This window comes from Electrona antarctica (assembly GCF_951216825.1).
Source record: "Electrona antarctica genome assembly, chromosome: 6".
In the NCBI taxonomy this organism is placed as follows: Eukaryota; Metazoa; Chordata; class Actinopteri; order Myctophiformes; family Myctophidae; genus Electrona; species Electrona antarctica.
This window is the reverse complement of record NC_136811.1, coordinates 52,411,088-52,427,140: the sequence shown is the minus strand read 5'-3', so window position 1 is coordinate 52,427,140 and position 16,053 is coordinate 52,411,088. Positions and strand designations below refer to the sequence as shown.

At 46.0% G+C, this 16,053-nt stretch overlaps 2 protein-coding genes across 2 annotated transcripts in view; one reads left to right on the top strand and one right to left on the bottom strand.

Moving 5' to 3' along the window:
- The window catches only part of LOC306925145 (scavenger receptor cysteine-rich domain-containing group B protein-like), a gene marked incomplete at its 3' end in the record, with an annotated part of 797,673 nt that overhangs the window by 356,029 nt on the left and 425,591 nt on the right, over nt 1-16,053 (bottom strand). The window lies entirely within an intron of this gene.
- The window catches only part of LOC306925142 (small conductance calcium-activated potassium channel protein 3-like), a gene marked incomplete at its 5' end in the record, with an annotated part of 218,701 nt that overhangs the window by 124,921 nt on the left and 77,727 nt on the right, over nt 1-16,053 (top strand). The gene's annotated exons all lie outside the window — the stretch shown is intronic.

Here is a 16,053-nt window from a genome sequence, read left to right as displayed (position 1 = left end):
GGCAAGTGTATCAATGAAAGGTTTGTTCATAATTGCACTTGTGTACTTTAAAGGTATATTCAGTGATTTTACTTAATTCAAATATCACTTATTTTTTCTGGATAATCCTACCTACTATAGAGTGTGCTGACCAAATAAGGAGTTCCTCCCTGTCCCCAGTGAGCCCCTGGGGTCAAAAAACCCTAGTTTCAGTTTTGGTGGCGGGTGGCAAAGCCTTCATCCAATCAGGATGAGAGGGGCCTTCCTCCAATCATGATCGACTGGGGGCGGGCCTTAGTGCACATGCTGTTGGCCTGTTGCACTTCCCCCCACTGTAGAGCGTGCATGTGCACATTTTGTTACCGGGGCGGACTGGGTGGTTTTCCAAATCACCCAAATCACTGAATGCTCCTTTAAGCCCTCTAAACAGTATAGGCAGAAATGAGCAAAGTTAATGTCATTTCCCACTTTCTTTTTTTTTAAATGTTTTTATCCCACAATTTTGCAACCCATTTTTTCACCCAGTGTCAATTATCTAATGTAATCCTGAGCGCTACACTTCCTCTGCCAACCTGGGGGGGGGGCAGCGGACTGACCTCATGCTTCCTTCTATGCATGAGTAGTCCAAGCTGCTTCTTTTCACCTGACAGGGGGGAGTTTCCCCGGCCGGACGTAGCGTGGAAGGAACACGTTATTCCGACCAGTTCCTTTCCCCTCCATCAGGCGCCCCGGCTGGCCAGGGGGAGGCAGTTTTAGAGACCAGGATTACTGCATGTTTTGTCACACTGCATACACCAGTGTATCCAGACTTGAGAAAAACATTTCCAGTCTTTATTACAACGAACAACGTCACAGCGTCACAACGTCACAGCGTCACACAAGACACTCCCAAGTCCCAAACATAAAAACCTGTTCCATAAAAAACAAACTGAAATCACTCAAATAATGAATCAAAGACAAAGTAATCTCCATAGAGAAATTACTGAACCAGCCCAGCAAGCACGGTCAGGACCTGGACGAATTAGTGACGTCTTGATTATGGCCAGATCAAGTCGAACCAAGACTAGTCAGATCTGGCCCAGAATATCACCTGATTTCAACCAACATACATTCTGCCCACTAAGACGGACGTCCCTGGATGAATCACAGAGAGTCCGGTCGAGGCCAGATCCACTTAAGTCATATCATAACTAGTCAGATCTGGCCCAGAATAAGCTATATTATTTCAACTGGTGAAGACGTCCTGGAAATGACATAAAGATCATCCCCATATGGGCTGTGATCTGGCCTAGTCCTGAACGTCACCGGAGTCACCGGAGGACGTCATCATAACGTCATCATGACGTCATTTGGCTTGCTGGGAGGGGAATCGAGGGGATGAGCGAGTGACGTCAGGCTCTATACTTTATACTTTTACTCAAGTCATATTTTAGCGAAAGACGTTTGCTTGCAACAGAGTATTTCTACAGTGTGGTCTTGCTACTTTTACTTAAAGGTATATTCAGTGATTTGACTTAATTCAAATATCACTTATTTTTTCTTTTTTTCTGGATAATCCTCCCTACTATAGAGTGTGCTGACCATATAAGGAGTTCCTCCCTGTCCCCAGTGAGCCCCTGGGGTCAAAAAACCCTAGTTTCAGTTTTGGTGGCGGGTGGCAAAGCCTTCATCCAATCAGGATGAGAGGGGCCTTCCTCCAATCATGTGTGGGGGCGGGCCTTGGTGCACATGCAGTTGCACTTCCCCCCACTGTAGAGCGTGTGCATGTGCACATTTTGTTACCGGGGGCGGACTGGGTGGTTTTCCAAATCACCCAAATCACTGAATGCTCCTTTAAGTAACAAATGGGATAGTATACTCCTATACCTCCTGGCTTCCACCACTGGTGGTCAGAATAAAGTGCAGTGAAATGGCTCCCATTAGAAACACAATACAGCTGTAAACTGTAAAGACAGTGAGAGAGAGAGAGTCCATTACAAGCCTCTGTGCTGTAAGACTTAAACTGGTCACTCTAATTGATTCATTCAGGATGCATCCATTTATCACTCATGCACGCACACGCGCATGCACTCGACACGCACGCACGCACGCACGCTGGAGAGATGGCCGAGTCATTTCTCTCCTAAAGCCCTCAAATATGATGGAATATGATTAAAGATTATTGTGATTATGGTATCACATGCTCAATTATTTTTCCCATATCTTTGAATTGCGGGAGGCGGGACATTAGTGCTATAAGGTTGGCGTATATTAGAGAAGTCAAAGTGTCCATGTCTTGGAGCCATAGGGCAGTATTATGCGTGTCTTAAGCATTTGAAACAGACTTATAGCATGTCATGTAGACAGCACAATAATTGCATTGTATGTAGTCATAACACATCATAGTACATATGTATAGCATAGTATAGTATATATGTATAGTTAATATGTATAGTGTCATTATAATATAGATATGTTCTAGTTACGTTCTTAGCTTACGCATGTTTCTTGATAAATGCATTTTATATATGTGATGTATTCCCATACTTTTGTTCTTGCCTAATGTAAGTCGCTCTGGATTAAGAGCGCAGCGTCTGCTAAATTGTAAATTGTAAATTGTAATTAAGTACCAGGTCTTATGACTTAACTTAAGACCTGGAGGCGTGGTCTATGCTGTTTGGCCACTCAGAATAGCCAAATGGCATTGATCACGCCTCCAGGTCTTAAGATAAGTAATATGACCTGGTACTTAAGACACGCATAATACTGCCCATAGAGTAGAATTGGCTTGACGGTCGTCCTAAATATTGACTAGGCATATAATATTGATTATTGATTGCGGGTGATCTTGGCTGCGTCCACGTTGAGTGAACACAACGAGCGGACGTTCTGGGATCATTTCCGACGTTATGGTTGTGTTGAGATTATACAATATTAACGCTTCTGAAGAGTAATGGACTTTTGAGACGGACGGAGTGAGTAATGACGGATTTGAGAAACGGAGGCCGCAACAGCTGGGTTGAAAACGCAGAGGTAAAGTGAGTGATGTCAGAACACAGGCACACACAGCACATACTCCGCATGCGTCACGGTCTATGACTTGGCGACCTGAACTGGCCTGGTCGCCACGGACTGCACACATATATCAAAGGGGGCTTCAGCCCCTGCCCTTCAGCCCCTGCCCTTTTACCCGTCTGTAAAACAAGTATTATGTTGGTGTATTTCATGGTGTTTTTTCTTACGTGAATGTGTATATGTTGTTTGTATGCAGCTGTGACTCTGTCTCCAAGACACATTTCTCCTTAGAGTAAAGACAACCTTGAACCTTGAACCTCCAGACCACGAATGCAGCATTTACTGATGGTGAAAGAAATCCAAATGCCCTCCTCTCCTTTCCATGCCATACCGGAAGGCAGCATTCAGGAGAATTAGGTCTCCATTTTCGTCACTGCTAAACCCCTTATCCCTAAACTTCTTCGCCTTTTTTACTATTTTGATGAACATTTTTGAATAGTTCAACTAGCCAATTAGCGGTGACGAAAATGGAGCCCTTAATTGTCTCCTGAACTCATTTGTTTAGAAATCCATGTCGTACACCGCCTCTCCAGTAGATAAAGAGTGCAGGGTGGCGCCCCGACAATAGCTGATCTACAAGCTCTCAACGCGTCGCAGCGTGACGTGTTGTGAGCTTGTAGATCTGCTATTTTGGGCCAAAAGTGCCCTCATATTAGATTTCAGCCCCTGCCCCTCTGACACTCTCTGCATGTGCCTGCTGGTCGCCAAGTCTCCTGTAGCCAGGTCTCCTGTAGCCAAGTCTCCTATCGCCACCTGTAACCAAGTCTCCTGTAGCCAGGTCTCCTGTAGCCAAGTCTCCTATCGCCACCTGTAACCAAGTCTCCTGTAGCCAGGTCTCCTGTAGCCAAGTCTCCTATCGCCACCTGTAACCAAGTCTCCTGTAGCCAGGTCTCCTGTAGCCAAGTCTCCTATCGCCACCTGTAACCAAGTCTCCTGTCGCCACCTGTAACCAAGTCTCCTGTCGCCACCTGTCTGGAGTGGAAATGATTGGGAAATAGGAGTCTCGCGCAGCCAGACAACTATATTCCACATAGTCCCCGGATGCTAATCTATATTAGAGTCTGGAAGACTGGAACCTCACCTCCCCAAATCCCAGTAAGGAAGCTGCCATTTCCATGCACGGAAAGATATTTTAGAAAAACGCACACACACACGCACGCACGCACGCACGCACGCACGCACGCACGCACGCACGCACGCACGCACGCACGCACGCACGCACGCACGCACGCACGCACGCACGCACGCACGCACGCACGCACGCACGCACGCACGCACGCACGCAGCCCTCCAGCGCCAGCCCGGTTGTGTCAGCAACATGCAGATTCAGCCGTGCTGATTGGCCCACTGGCCCCATGTCTGCAGACGTCCCCCCGTGGGGTCTCGTTTGCAATGTCTGCACACTGCCGCACGCACGCACGCACGCACGCACGCACGCACGCACGCACGCACGCACGCACGCACGCACGCACGCACACACACACACACACACACACACTGCACAGAATGAGACTGTGTGTGTGTGTGTGTGTGTGTGTGTGTGTGTGTGTGTGTGTGTGTGTGTGTGTGTGTGTGTGTGTGTGTGTGTGTGTGTGTGTGTGTGTGTGTGTGTGTGTGTGTGCGCGCGCGTGTGCGTGTGCGTGTGTGTGCGTGCATGCGCGTCCGCGCGCGTGTGTGTGTGTGTGTGTGTGCGTGTGTGTGTGTGCGTGCACGGACTGCACAGAATGAGGCCAGAAAGAAAAACTGCTCTCTGTTGGGCTGAGCCTCGTAGGACCAAAGCCGTTCCTTTTTTTTATTTAATCATAATTTAAAAAAGTTTCAAAAAATATATGCAGTGGTGGGAAAACGTACGTACTGCATGTTTTACTAATGTAAAAGTACCAATACATACTGTACTGCACTGTAGACATGCTTGGTTACAAGTACGATTCTGGGATTCAAAATGTACTTGACCCATTTTGACCTGAGATCAGATTCTAAAAATGTCTTCTACATCCTGACAGTTTTCTGAAAAATCTATGTTTCTATGTCAGTCGTTCTTCGATTTAAAAAAAATAGCAGACCTACAAGCTCGTAGCGCGCCACTCGGTGGCGTGCTATGAGCTTGTAGATCTGCTATTTTTCAATAGCTAAAGCATAACATAATGCTAACACCAAAAGGGGTTCCCGCCCAGAATGGGTTGAAGGTACAAAAGTACTGGCTTCAAAATGTAGGCTACTTAAAGTACCAAAAGCAAAAGTACTCATTGTTTGGATTGTCCCATTTAAAGTTTTCAAAAGTATAATAATCTTTAGAAAATAGCAGATGAGATTGTAGATCGGCTATATGGCCGAAATGTATATCGGGTTGAAGTGGTAAATGTATGTGTTTTTTTTAAATAATAATCAAAATCTACAAAGTAACCAGTCTAGTAACTAAAGTTTTCAACTAAATGTAGTGGAGTAAAAGTACAATATTTGGATCCGAGATGTAGTGTAAAAGTAAAAGTATTTGAAATTGGATTCATACTCAAGTAAAGTATACAAACACCTCAAAATGTAACTTAAATCCAGTACTTAAGTAAATGTACTTAGTTACTTTTACCCCACTGAATATACGCGATGCAATGCGTTGTGAGCTTGTAAAACAGCTATTTTCACAACTTTAGTGCAACACTCTTGTTTGGTGAACTACTAGGGTATTGATTCATCACAAAGTGGAAATAATTACGGAGATTGTAGTTCTGTGGCCGACAGCAACGATCTGGTAAACACCCGAGGTGTCTGGAAGCCTGCGGCTGAGCGCTCACTAAGTGTTTTCATTCTTTCTTTCTTTCTTTCTTTCTTTAGGCTCTTTCTTTTACTTTCTTTTTTTCCTCCTTTTGTTTGCCACTGCGGCTGTCAGATCCCAACAGAAAACAAAATGAAACAACACAATACAACAAATGTTCATTGATTGCCATGATTGCTCTGCACTGCATCATCACTGTAGCCGAATAGAGTAATAATAATAACGCACGCACGCACTCACTTACACGCACGCTGTGTCTTTTGGAATCGAGTCACCTAGTATGCTTTTTATGGCATAGGCAGCTCCCGGCAGGATCCGCCGGGAGAAACTATGCTCAGCTGCGCGACATGAGACTAATTACTTAGAGAGGAGTGTGTGTGTGTACATGTGTGTGTGTCAATTTAACAAAGGTGCAGACGATCAGAAATCAGCAGAGAGTGAGCGATGTTTGCGCTACTCTATGCCGAATTGAAGTGGACTCGGACCCATACCTTTTTTTTTCTCCCTGGAAGTAAAAACGTCTGGGTTTCCGAGGCTACCTAGTCTAGACCTACTGCACATTTAGGGTGCGTTTGGAAATACCGCACTGAGCGCACTGTGCAATGCAAACTAATAAGGGCCTTGCTCGGCCCCACACCCTTCTCCCATGTTGTGTTTAGTTTCCAAGATGGCCGCAGCACCATGAAGGGGTGGGGCGGAGGTGAGCGGGCGGGGTCGACATATGCCCTTACTGGGCTGCATTCAAGACACTTGCCTTGTGTCTGACACCTGACTTGTGTCTGAACACAGCTTTGATGGTTGTGTTCTGCCCCCCCTCCCCCCAAACCAAACCATATGGGCTTCCGTTGGAAATGCATTGGAGCGGCCACTATACACAGACACAAGACAAACACAAGACGGGTGTCTTGAATGTGTGAATGCAGCCCAGTAAGGGCCTATGTATGTATGTGTATACGCGTCCCTGTACGCGTCCCAGTACGGAAAGCTGCAACATAACTCTGTCATTTCTTGGCCGTTTCGGACACGGGAAGGCTTGCCGGAAACGGGCCTCCCCCCTGGGCACGTTCCTGGGGGTCTGGATGTTGCGCGGACCCCCCGGGGACCCTCCACACGTTACAGTTGCACCGCTCACTTCACACATGTTTTCCCCAAAATGATTGTAAAAGATTGTTGCTATTTGTCTCAAATAGCTTTAATACCCTATATAATATGAGGTGGCTCAGGAACAGCTATTTTCACAACTTTAGTGCAACACTCTTGTTTGGTGAACTATAGGGTATTGATTCATCACAAAGTGGAAATAATTACGGAGATTGTAGTTCTGTGGCCGACAGCAACGCATCTGGTAAACACCCGAGCGGCTGAGCGCTCACTAAGTGTTTTCTTTCTTTCTCTCTTTCTTTCTTTCTTTCTTTCTTTCTTTCTTTCTTTCTTTCTTTCGATTGATTGATTGATTGATTGATTGATATATATAAATATTTATTAACAGTTTGCAGAATTACAGTACATTTCAAGCACAAACTCAATACAAAGACGACCCAATTAAGCATTACACTTGAAGGCTCTCAAAGAGTTTTCTTTTTTTTCTCCTTTTTGTTTGCCACTGCGGCTGTCAGAGCCCGACAGAAAACAAAATGAAACAACACAATACAACGAATGTTCATTGATTGCCATGATTGCTCTGCACTGCATCATCACTGTAGTTGTAATTGGAACCGCGAGCCGAATAGAACAATAATAACGCACGCACGCACTCACACACACACACTCACACACACACACTCACACGCACACACTCACACGCACGCACGCTGTGTCTTTTGGAATCGAAGGGGGTTCCAGGTGGCCCCCAGCTAAATGATGGCGAGTTGGTAACCAAATGGACCCTCATTGATCTTTAACTCTTGAGTGTAAAATTAATTACATTTCAGGGCAAGACCCCATTTTACAGATATGGCAGCTGGGCTCTAGCAGTGACTCTCATCATTTGAACAGGAATTAAACGAAAAGCTGGGGCAAATTAAGTCAATATTCCATAAGAATCTTTCACTTGGTGGTACAAGCACCAAATTTGGCACACATGATGTCCAGGATGTATTTCTATGAAAAGCACCTTATCCAGCTGAAAATCCAAGATGGCTGCCAGTATTCAAGATGGCCACCTCGCCAAATGCAAGAAAACAAAACAACAAAAAGGTTTTCGAAGTAGAATTCAAATGTGTTAATGATCCAAACATCAAAATGAAAGTATTCTGACTGTACGAACTTAATGGTGTTGGAATTGAATTCCAATATGGCCGCCAGTTTGCAAGATGCAGTTATTACGTGACTCAAAATTAGCGTTTTCGGAAGCTGTATATGATCATAGATATTGTTGAAGGGCAACATCATTCGTTGATCATGCATTGAAATGCTGTGATCAAGCTCTATTGGTTTGTAATTTTGTATATAAGAGTGATGTCAAAGCACAACCAGGACACACTGGTGACATCACTGCTGTGAGACTCTTCATGGGGTTCAGTGTCGGCTTGTAGCGTAGCTGTAGTTGTGGTTTACTAACTGTTGTAGTGTACTCACTGTAGTTTGTTGTATACTTTAGTGTCCTAAATGCTAATTAGCCCCTGTATATATCTCCACTAGAAGTTTAGTTAGTTGTAGTATTGTAGTTAGATAGCCGCACCTGAATTGACAAGATGTGCCAGCGTGGGAGAGCTGAGACAAGGGTAACGGGGCTTCAGTTACCTGGATGGTGTACAGATCGCACAGGACTTAAATGGCACTGGATGAACGGTCGGGCTAGGTGTAGGGCACCAGATGCTTGAACCTAGATCAAGGTTCAAGGTTGGACTTTATTGTTACATCTTATGTACAGGTATATAAGAGTAAAACTTATTTTTGTTTGGCTTCCTTACAGACAATGCAGCGGCATAGATAGCATAATATTCAAACAACAAAAAACACAGTGACTCTCATCATTTGAACAGATATGACAGCAGGGCTCTAGCAGTGACTCTCCTCATTTGAACAGATATGTCAGCTGGGCTCTAGCAGTGACTCTCATCATTTGAACAGATATGACAGCAGGGCTCTAGCAGTGACTCTCATCATTTGAACAGATATGTCAGCTGGGCTCTAGCAGTGACTCTCATCATTTGAACAGATATGACAGCAGGGCTCTAGCAGTGACTCTCATCATTTGAACAGATATGACAGCAGGGCTCTAGCAGTGACTCTCATCATTTGAACAGATATGGCAGCAGGGCTCTAGCAGTGACTCTCATCATTTGAACAGATATGTCAGCTGGGCTCTAGCAGTGACTCTCATCATTTTAATTTGAAGCATGCCCAGTTTGACATGCATAGGTGACTGAACCCCATTTAATGTCATTTATATCTGGGACCTCAATTTATTATAACTTTTATTTATTTATATATCGTAACATCATTGTCAACTTAACTCTGAGAGAGTACAAATGGAACTAAATAATGGACCTGTTATGGTCCATTTGGTTCCATTTATACACTCTCCATACACTCTCCAAGGATTACTGTTATTATGGTAATCTCATACTTCATATCGCACACACCATACCTGTAACTTTTATTAGCCCCCCAAAAAAGGGAAAAAACGTTTTTAATTTTTTTTTATTATTATTTTTTGTATTCTTCCAAGGGCCACAAGGGGGCGCCTATTGGGGAACCCTGGTTAAGACTCACCCATGGACGGTTAAGACTCACCTGTGGACGGTTAAGACTCAGCTGTGGACGGTTAAGACTCACCTGTGGACGGTTAAGACTCAGCTGTGGACTAGGAAAATCTTTGAATGCAGATTGCGGCCCCTAGATGTGTCACAGAGACAACATTTCTTTTGGGAGCGTTCTACCCTTGCTGGCTGTCTGAATACCCCCAAAAAAGAAAGAAAAGGTCATTAAAATTAATTAATGGGCCGGGATATTAGGCCATATGCACACGTGTGCACAATTTCAGGTTTCTTCTGATTCATGGGGGGAGAACAGCAGCGTGCAGACCTGCTGTGTGTGATTTGTGCACACGTCAACTTGTGTGGAATCCATGCAGGTTTTATAAATGAGCCCCGGTGTGTGTTTAAGCAGCATGGCCCTGATGAGATGAGCGAAGTCAGGAGTGATTAATCACTGTAGTATCCTATACCTGAAGAGACCGGGCAAGAAAGAGAAACACACGAGACCACAAGATGCAACGCAAACAGACACCAACGCTCATAAATCACAGTGACAAAGTGCTGCAGCGCGTCGCTGTCATACAATTGTTTGTGTGTGTTGAACATTTTTAACAGCTATAGGATACAGCAGTGGTTCCCAAAGTGAGGTCCGGGGACCCCCCAGGGGTCCTTGAGAGAGTTCCAGGGGGTTCACGGGTGATTTGTAATCTGCAGCACGGGTGATTTGTAACCTACAGCACAGGTGATTTGTAACCCGCAGCTTGGGTGATTTGTAACCTGCAGCACAGGTGATTTGTAACCCGCAGCATGGGTGATTTGTAACCTGCAGCACGGGTGATTTGTAACCTGCAGCACGGGTGATTTGTAACCTGCAGCACGGGTGATTTGTAACCCGCAGCACGGGTGATTTGTAACCCACAGCATGGGTGATTTGTAACCTGCAGCACGGGTGATTTGTAACCCGCAGCACGGGTGATTTGTAACCCACAGCATGGGTGATTTGTAACCTGCAGCACGGGTGATTTGTAACCCGCAGCATGGGTGATTTGTAACCTGCAGCACGGGTGATTTGTAACCTGCAGCACGGGTGATTTGTAACCCGCAGCACGGGTGATTTGTAACCCGCAGCATGGGTGATTTGTAACCTGCAGCACGGGTGATTTGTAACCCGCAGCACGGGTGATTTGTAACCCACAGCATGGGTGATTTGTAACCTGCAGCACGGGTGATTTGTAACCCGCAGCACGGGTGATTTGTAACCCACAGCATGGGTGATTTGTAACCTGCAGCACAGGTGATTTGTAACCTGCAGCACGGGTGATTTGTAACCTGCAGCACAGGTGATTTGTAACCTGCAGCACGGGTGATTTGTAACCTGCAGCACGGGTGATTTGTAACCTGCAGCACGGGTGATTTGTAACCTGCAGCACGGGTGATTTGTAACCTGCAGCACAGGTGATTTGTAACCTGCAGCACGGGTCTGACAAAAGGGAGGTCTGACTTAAGGGCGGTCTCCCTGAAAACGTGGCGCAAAGCGACACGTTTTGAGCTTGTAGATCTGCTACTTTTTTTTCAAATCCTGAAGAGTAACAGTTTTGGACGTAGACAGTGTAGGCCTATAATGAATATAGTATAGACAGGAGGAATGGTTTGTTGTGCTGGAGTTTGTGCATGGCAGAAGTAGGGTGACATTGCGTGACAATGTCCGTTGCTATGGGAACAGTGAATGGTCTCTGCTTGTCACCTTGATGTGGACTATCTTTTTTTTTGGGGGGGGGGGAGGGGGGGCTTTTTATCCAATCCATGGCATTTCGGAGTCTGTTGCAGTGCTGATTTCATCGACTATGACAAAAACAAGACCTAGTTCAGTCAGATATACTCGAGGGGTTTCATGCTGTGCTCAAGGGCACATTCATATACTCAAGAGGTTAATGTGCTGCATTTCCATGTGGGTGTATTCAGTGTGTGCAAGTCCCACACGTCATTCGCTGATGTGGCAGTCAGCTGACAAATTGGGCGGGCTACTTAAGCTCACTAGACTGCAAGCTGTTCCTGCCTTCCTCTGCTCATGGTTCCTGGTTGCTGTTATGTGATGTTTGCTCCCACCACTACCCCAGCACCTCCGGTGGGCTCTGTTATTTTTGTTCCTCATGGGGGTTTTATTGTATATCTATCTATCTCCCTGCTCTCAATGTTTTATGATGGTGTTTAATCGTGCCGAGCAGGGAGAAAATGCTGCAGAGCCGAACGCCAAGATAAATATCATATGCACACTTGTATTCTCATTCTATAATAAATAAATATTGGTTAAATCTATTCGTGAGTTGTCTGACTGAACGTTAATAATAGAGAAAATACATCATAAATACATACTGAAACCATGCAGATATAAGCATTAAGGAAATGTTATGCATGTAGTATGTGTACTATTGTAACTAATAATTTCATTTTCCCAGCCATTCAGTTGCAAAAGAAAATATATATATAATCTGGGGACCCCCCCCAGGTTGAGAACCCTTGCTCTAGTTAACCTAAAAGATTAACCTTGGTTGAAAAGAAAAAGCAGGGTTTAGTGTCACAGATGGATGTGTGGAGACTGGTGTGGTGTGATGATCATCTTTAGATGGAAGATTTACGCTGACAACACTGAGTGAGCACTCTCAAAGGACATAGCATTTCACCAGCTTTGTTACACACGTGTGTGTGTGTGTGTGTGTGTGTGTGTGTGTGTGTGTGTGTGTGTGTGTGTGTGTGTGTGTGTGTGTGTGTGTGTGTGTGTGTGTGTGTGCGTGTGTGTGTGTGTGTGTGTGTGTGTGTGCGAGAGAGATAAAGCCATCAGTGCAGGCTAAAGGTTGTTGACAAACTGGTTAGCTTCTAATCATCTGTCAACCGTCTCTCTGTCTCTCTCTCTATTTCTGGGAAAGTGTCCCTCCCTTGGTGTGTGTGTGCGTGCGTGCGTGCGTGCGTGCGTGCGTGCGTGCGTGCGTGCGTGCGTGCGTGCGTGCGTGAATGATTGGAGACAGCTGCGGCGAGGGAGCTAACATGATTTCCAAGAACATGATGACACCACAGACAGACAGACAGACAGACAGACAGACAGACAGACAGACAGACAGACAGACAGACAGACAGACAGAGTCTAGAGGCCTCGACCACACATAGGCCCCACACACATATCAAACACATGTTCTGTGTCTTGTCTGTGTTCATTTAACGGCCGCCATAATGCATTTTCAATGGGAGTCACATGGTTTGACCAAACATCTTTGTTTGATGGCTGTGTTAGGCCTTGTACACACATGTCGGACGGACATGCTCTGTTCTGTCCATGTTTCATGGCCGCCTCAATGCTTTTCCAGTGGAAGTCACGTGGTTTGACCAAACACTTGTGTTTGATTGCCCCCCTCCCCCCATCAAACACAAATATTTGATCAAAAACCATGTGACTTCCATTGGAAAAGTATTGAGGCGCCCATCAAACACAGAGAACACACACTGTGTGTATGAGGCCAGGCAGAGAGAGACAGGGTGCAGTGGGTGATGACAGGCGGAGGTGTGGAAGGTGACCGTTGACCGCGTCTGTCCTGTTGCATCATCCGTCTGTATACCTCCGTTGGCCTGTCTGTTATTAACCCATTTTGGGCGGGAACCCCTTTTGGTGTTTTAAAGCTATTGAAAAATAGCAGATCTACAAGCTCGTAGCGCGGCACCGAGTGCTGCGCTACGAGCTTGTAGGTCTGCTATTTTTTGAAAAATCGTGAAAATGTGGCACAAATCTTTGAATATATATTCTTTCAGAGCGAACGTTTTGAACTAAAATCTTTGCTTCTGGGGGGGGGGGGGGGGGGGGGGGGGGGTCCCTGGAACAACATAGTAACTACAGTATAGTACATTTACTTATTTAGTAAGTAGCCTATAAGGGAGTGCCGTGATTTTTCTAAGCCAAATTCCAATCGCCTCCCTCAAGGCCTACACCACAATGGACTGTCAGCTGTAAGTGCTTGAGGGTGAGAGGCTTCAAGGGCTCCAAATCCTAGTGAAAGGAATGGGACAGCACTTTGAAGACGAGTCCGTCATTCATGACATTCTGTGTGTGTGTGTGTGTGTGTGTGTGTGTGTGTGTGTGTGTGTGTGTGTGTGTGTGTGTGTGTGTGTGTGTGTGTGTGTGTGTGTGTGTTGTGTGTGTGCGTGCGTGCGTGCGTGCGTGCGTGCGTGCGTGCGTGCGTGCGTGCGTGCGTGCGTGCGTGCGTGCGTGCGTGCGTGCGTGCGTGCGTGCGTGCGTGCGTGCGTGCGTGCGTGCGTGCGTGCGTGCGTGCGTGCGTGCGTGCGTGCGTGCGTGCGTGCGTGCGTGCGTGCGTGCCGTGGTGCGTGCGTGCGGGTTGCGTGCGTGCGTGCGTGCGTGCGTGGCTGTGTGCGTGGGTGCGTGCTGCGTGCGTGCGTCCGTGCGTGCCGTGCGTGCGTGCGTGCGGCTTGCGTGCGTGCGTGCGTGCCGTGCGCTGCGTGCGTAGCGTGCGTGCGTGAGTGCGTGCTGCGTGCGTGCGTGCGTGCGTGCGTGCGTGCGGTGCGTGCGTGCGTGCGTGGCGTGCGTGCGTGCGTGCGTGCAACAGGTCACCGTGACCTCGAGTTTGAGGTTTGGTGCGCTAGCTAGTACACAGTGTGTCGCCAGGGCAACCACTCAGCACACCTTTTACCTTATTTTTTTTAAAGGAAACATAGAGAGAGAGAGAGAGAGAGAGAGAGAGAGAGAGAGAGAGAGAGAGAGAGAGAGAGAGAGAGAGAAGGTCCGCCCAAAGCTCGGGAACTCCCCCACGTCAGGCAGTGATGGAAGAAGTACTCACATTGTTTTTACTGATTAATTAAGACCTGAGGCCGGATTCTACAGACAGACACATTCCCACACATTGTTACCAACTAATGGCCTCTATGCACCACAGAATAAACTCTTCACAGGTGTTACCATCCATCCATCCATTCTTCAACCGCTTATCCGTAGTCGGGTCGCGGGGGGCACCGCTTTCGCCAGAGAGATCCAGACTTCCCTCTCCAGCGCAACATTAGTAACTTCCTCCTGGGTGATCCCATGTCTCGGGGTCTTGTTCACAGGTGTTACAGATGTTATTAATTAAGGCTTTGTTCCATTTGGTTCCATTTGTATACACTCTCAGAGTTACACACCTGTACAGGGCCATTTGGAACTCTCGCAAGGACACTTTGAGACCCACTGGTGTAAGAGTGTTTTGAGTGAGCCAACATGAAACAATAGCAGCACCCTGACTGTTTGACCAGAATGGAACAGAGCCTTCATTAGTGTCATTAACGACTGACTCTGTTTGACCAGAATGGAACAGAGCCTTCATTAGTGTCATTAACACTGACTCTGTTTGACCAGAATGGAACAGAGCCTTCATTAGTGTCATTAACACTGACTCTGTTTTGACCAGAATGGAACAGAGCCTTCATTAGTGTCATTAACACTGACTCCTGTTTGACCAGAATGGAACAGAGCCTTCATTAGTGTCATTAGCACTGACTCTGTTTGACCAGAATGGGAACAGAGCCTTCATTAGTATCATTAACACTACTGACTCTGTTTGACCAGAATGGAACAGAGCCTTCATTAGTAATCATTAACACAAACTCTCTTTGACCAGAATGGAACAGAGCCTTCATTAATGTCATTGACACTGACTCTGTTTGACCAGAATGGAACAGAGCCTTCATTAGTGTCATTAACACTGACTCTGTTTGACCAGAATGGAACAGAGCCTTTCATTAGTATCATTGACACCGACTCTGTTTGACCAGAATGGAACAGATCCTTCATTAGTGTCATTGACACCGACTCTGTTTGACCAGAATGGAACAGAGCCTTCATTAGTGTCATTGACACTGACTCTGTTTGACCAGAATGGAACAGAGCCTTCATTAGCATCATTAACACTGACTCTGTTTTGACCAGAATGAAACCAGAGCCTTCATTAGTATCAATAACACTGACTCTGTTTGACCAGAATGAAACAGAGCCTTCATTAATGTCATTGACACTGACTCTGTTTGACCAGAATGGAACAGAGCCTTCATTAAGTGTCATTAGCACTGACTCTGTTTGACCAGAATGGGAACAGAGCCTTCATTAGTATCATTAACACTACTGACTCTGTTTGACCAGAATGGAACAGAGCCTTCATTAGTGTCATTGACACTGACTCTGTTTGACCAGAATGGAACAGAGCCTTCATTAATGTCATTGACAGCTGACTTCTGTTTGACCAGAATGGAACAGAGCCTTCATTAGTATCATTAACACTGACTCTGTTTGACCAGAATGGAACAGAGCCTTCATTAATGTCATTGACACTGACTCTGTTTGACCAGAATGGAACAGAGCCTTCATTAGTATCATTAACACTGACTCTGTTTGACCAGAATGGAACAGAGCCTTCATTAGTATCATTGACACCGACTCTGTTTGACCAGAATGGAACAGAGCCTTCATTAGTGTCATTGACACTGACTCTGTTTGACCAGAATGGAACAGAGCCTTCATTA